General features: G+C 35.8%; 1 pseudogene across 1 annotated transcript; it reads right to left on the bottom strand.

The window, feature by feature from the left end:
- Nucleotides 1–637: 637 nt before the first annotated feature.
- On the bottom strand, nucleotides 638–3,736 carry LOC147503369 (TOM1-like protein 5; annotated as a pseudogene). The gene is made up of 10 exons (XR_015220936.1): nucleotides 3,280–3,736; nucleotides 2,767–2,914; nucleotides 2,547–2,628; nucleotides 2,350–2,448; nucleotides 2,137–2,250; nucleotides 1,607–1,762; nucleotides 1,406–1,500; nucleotides 1,139–1,227; nucleotides 881–1,040; nucleotides 638–698 (listed from the first exon to the last, which is right to left on the bottom strand). The product of XR_015220936.1 is annotated as a TOM1-like protein 5 (transcript).
- Nucleotides 3,737–4,522: the final 786 nt, after the last annotated feature.

The following is a 4,522-nucleotide window of genomic DNA, read 5'->3' as shown; positions in this document are numbered from 1 at the left end:
TTAGCCCAATATCATTTGTTGCAACCAACTTGAACAGTATAATAAGTCAATTAAAGCTATTTCCAATCTGAGTTCACAATACACAAATATAAATACTTGAATACAAGAGTGCATTTATAAAGCAAATACTTATATTTATTAGGATACCTTGCACCGAGTTTTTACATGATACAAGTGAGAACAATATTGTACCGAGAGCTCTTACAGTCTCGGAGTTAAAGCTTGTTGTCGCAACCTTTCTATTTGGATGCCCCTATATCATCCATATTATATAATAGTATACATTAGATGAGGATATTAATCATTAACCTTTCTACGTGTGCAGGGCTGCCTCAACGTACTTCTTTATGTACTTCTTTATTTATGTACTACTGAAAAATATGAGGTTAAGAAGTCCTACCAATGAAAGAGCAAGTAATATAAAAAATTGAGAACAATATCCTCTACACCCATTGTGCAACTTAAATAACAAAATTGAAAAATCTAGGAGTAAGAACAGAAAGTGCCAAACAATTGATAAATATGCTCAAATGTTTCAAGAAAGGCCAATTTGTAGTAGGAAAAATGTTTAAGAGTAGGAAAAGTCATAGTTTCCACACAACAATTGCCCTAGGGGAGAGGGCAGCAATGGGAACATTTAAATGGTGAGATTATCAAAAATGTTAATCATGTATTTCAATTGACTTTTTGAAGGATACCTGCCAACAGCAGTTCTTATCCAATTTAACATCAAAGACTTGGAGTTTCAACATTATCGAATCTCATATTAACTAGCTATACTATGTCCTGTTGTTCGACTGGAAATCTGCATAAAGTCAAGGAAGACTACTCAACCATTGTCAAGGAGGACGGGAGGAACAAAATCAAAGCAAAAAAATACCTTCGGAATAGCATCTAGCCCTCCTCTTCCTCAGCTTCTTCATGGGCAAAATGGCTGGCAGTGGAAGTAGTGTTAACTGAGAGAAGTGCATCATGTCTAGCAAGCACATTCTGCAGCTGCTCGTTCAATTTTATTGCTTGTGAAACCACGTTCTCATCGCTGTAAATGAATTATAATAAAAACTAATTGATTTGGCTTACTGATAACTCTTACCATGATACACTCATTTTAATTCACAAAAAATCTAGAAGCCTTATCGAGAGGTTACCACAAGGTGCATTACACGTTGCTGTTGAAAAGAACATTGTTCCACAAGATCCAGAGTTAATTCATCTTTTGCTCCTTGCAAAAATAATTCAAATTCATTTACATGGTCTAAGTGTTTTAATGCATACGCAATATGATAATAATCTCTGCAAGACTTAGAATACAAGACAAAGCCAATATTGGTGGAAGCAACATAAATGAGACGAGGCAGTTGCCAAATAATACATGCAAAAATAGAGTTACTTGACTTGTACCTCAGGATGCTGACTATCAATAGCGTTCACAACATCTCTCAAAACCTCCAAAGCAGCAGCAACTTTTTCAATTATACTGCAAGAGTGAATGATAATATACTTTAAACAAAATATACCTCAGTAACAACTTCGACATATATGGTTAAATGGTTATGTATCTCTCTATCAGCTTGGGCTTTTGGATGACTCTTTATGTATTTATCACCGATTCGGGAGGTTTTTGAGGTTTTGGTTGTTGTGGAATCTCCGCACATTTTGGAGATACAGGTTTCCCTCCAGATATCTTGTTTGTTTGTGCAATTGAGGTAGGAACGTCTATGGGGAGAACACGAGGTGCTTGAGAAAACTTTACCCATGCACTCTGGAGTTAAAAGTAACAAATCTTGAGACTTGGAACTGCAGTATACTAAGAAAAACTTCAGCTCCTAATGGAACAAATAGGTTTTCTTTATATTCATTTGACCCTTCATTTCTCAGTTGTAACAGCCACATATATCATAACAGCTTCACCTTTTACAGGCATGCAGATATTGCCAACATGCAATGTAGTTCATAAATTTATCTCAAGACCGGAAAACTTAACATATGTAACAGTAAAGCTGGACACCATAACAAGATTTTCACTTACTAGACAATTAACTCATTTCATCGTGCAATACTAGGCTTGAGTTAATTTTTGTTTTATCAAAATCACCGCTGAAAAATAAGTTTTTCAGGTTTGAGACATGCACGTACCACTAACTCAAACTATGCAGCATAGTACTGAGGGAACTTTCCAGATGCTCCTCCGAGGGATGTCTGTGTTGCATCAAGATTAAGAAATATCTTCTCCCTTGCGGGCAGATCCGACTGCAACACCAAATATATATAAAAAAAAGCGAGTTATTCAGGATGCAATCAAAACAAAAGGTGATGAGATCAGTAACAATAGGATGTTGCATATTCTACCTTTTTGTTGACAATCTTCACTAGAACTGGAAAAAGTCCCGAATCAACCACCTAACTGTGAATATGTTCTCCATAGTTATTCATCATCATTTCCAACAACTGCAAAAGCAATTGACAATTGAATGGTTAACAAGTCTCTTCAGTATAATAACCAATAACATATTAAAAAAAGTGGGCAAGATAGACATTGCACTAACATTAATGGCCTAGAGCTGAACATTTGAGTTTTTATTTTTAAATCGTTTTTTAATAGCTTTAATTTCGTCTTTAGCTTGCATGCTCATACAATACGAAAAAACAAATAATGCTATGAAGGTGAGACTTTGGAACTCTTCAAACCTATTGCATCATAACTGTATACTTAATATGGTAATTAACATCATTAGAAAGCTTAAATAAAGCAATAAGAGAACAAACCCTGGATCTCGAGAAACCAATTCACAAATTTCAATGTTTTTCATCCAATCCATTTCGTTCAGTTTCTCATTCGTTGCAGCAATAACAAGCTCAGACGCCATTATAATTACCGATAACTTAATCAAATCTTTTCTTCTTCTTAAAATCTCTGCAACAATCACACACGTGTGAGATAAGTAATTGAAGATGAAGTAAAAATAGCAGTTGAGGTTTAATAATTATCTTGAAATGAATATGTTGAGATCTCGATGAAAATGATAACGAACCTAACAAGACTTAGAACAGGGAGGAGTAATTGAAAAGAGATGAAGCATATACATCAGAAGAAGAATCATCAAATAAAAGTGAAGACAGCAGAGCAGGCGAGGAGTTTTATTATGATTATTATAAATAAAATAATATAAAATAAGATTCCTGATTCTGACAGGGTGTGTTTTTATTCAGTTAGCTATTAGTCTCTCTGCTGGGTTCATTGAATACAAAGCGAGTGGAAGAGCCGTGTCTTTGACATACCGCCTCCCACTTTTGTTAACCGGACTGCTTTGTTGCAGCCATAAAGATCAGCAGCAATTAGCAATATATTCCAGCTACAAAAGCATCTCCAGCACCAGTAGTGTCTACAGCATCCACCTGTAAACCTTTTACCCTGCCATTGAAATCCTGTACAAAGAAAAAACAGACAGATATTGTGAACCTCGTGGAATTGTTTCCTGCATACAGAGAACATGGTAAGTACGCATACTTCATTACATGACCTTGTCTGGAAAAATAGCAATAAATAAGGAAGATAGTAAAATCTCAAGAAGAGTTTATCAAATAATTACCTCCTAATAAGAGAGAGCTGAGATGATACCTGGTAAGACCACCATGTTCCATTATTAAACCTACCTTTTTCCCTCCTCCTTTATCCGGGCTTGGGACCGGCAATGTTAAGCAAAAACTTGGCGGAGTTAAAAAAGGTTTACCTAGAAGATGGCAATTTAAAATTCACTAGCACCACATAATACATTCAAAAAGACAAACTATCAATTGTCAAATAATATACAATTCAAATGGCTTTCTTAACCAGCAAAAAGGTACCACATAAACAACTACAAATAATAATACCTACCGCTTCCTCGACCGCTTTCGTATATTAGTCTTCTCAACAACCACTGCATTTTTGTTAGGATCATTATAGATCAGCTCATCATCTATTGCCTGTTCACTATTGCTGGTTCCAACTTCAGCACTGCTTACGACCGATTCATTGGGAAGAATACAAGTTTTATCTTCATAATATGCCTTTGTTGGAACCTCTAGTACAACATGCTATTATGGCTCCTTGGGATCTTTAGAGTAAAACACCTGGTTAGCATCTTGTGCAAAAATGAATGGTTCGTCACCTAATTGATTAGAACTAGTGAAGTTCAATGAATGGTTCGTCACCTAATTGATTAGAACTAGTGAAGTTCGACAAATTTACTAATCTTAGATTTGCTTCCTTATCACATCTAACACCATGGTGAGTCACTTTAACCCAATCACACTTAAAGAGGACAGGCTTGTACCCTTCTCGATACTCTAGCTGGATGATATCTTTGAGAACTCCATAGTACATCAATGATTCATCTACTGGAGTCTTGTCTTTAGAACTAGATCAACAAGTGGTTATACAATCTGTGCTAACCCCACTGTTCTGGTACCTTTTAGTTTTCTCATGGTCCTTGGTAACTGTATGAACAGAAATTACCCCCTGTGAAATCCCAAGTCTTGG

The sequence above is a fragment of the Coptis chinensis genome, chromosome 4 (genome assembly GCF_015680905.1).
Source record: "Coptis chinensis isolate HL-2020 chromosome 4, ASM1568090v1, whole genome shotgun sequence".
Classification (NCBI taxonomy): domain Eukaryota; kingdom Viridiplantae; phylum Streptophyta; class Magnoliopsida; order Ranunculales; family Ranunculaceae; genus Coptis; species Coptis chinensis.
The sequence above is the reverse complement of the archived record's forward strand: the minus strand, read 5'-3'. Positions and strand labels throughout refer to the sequence as shown.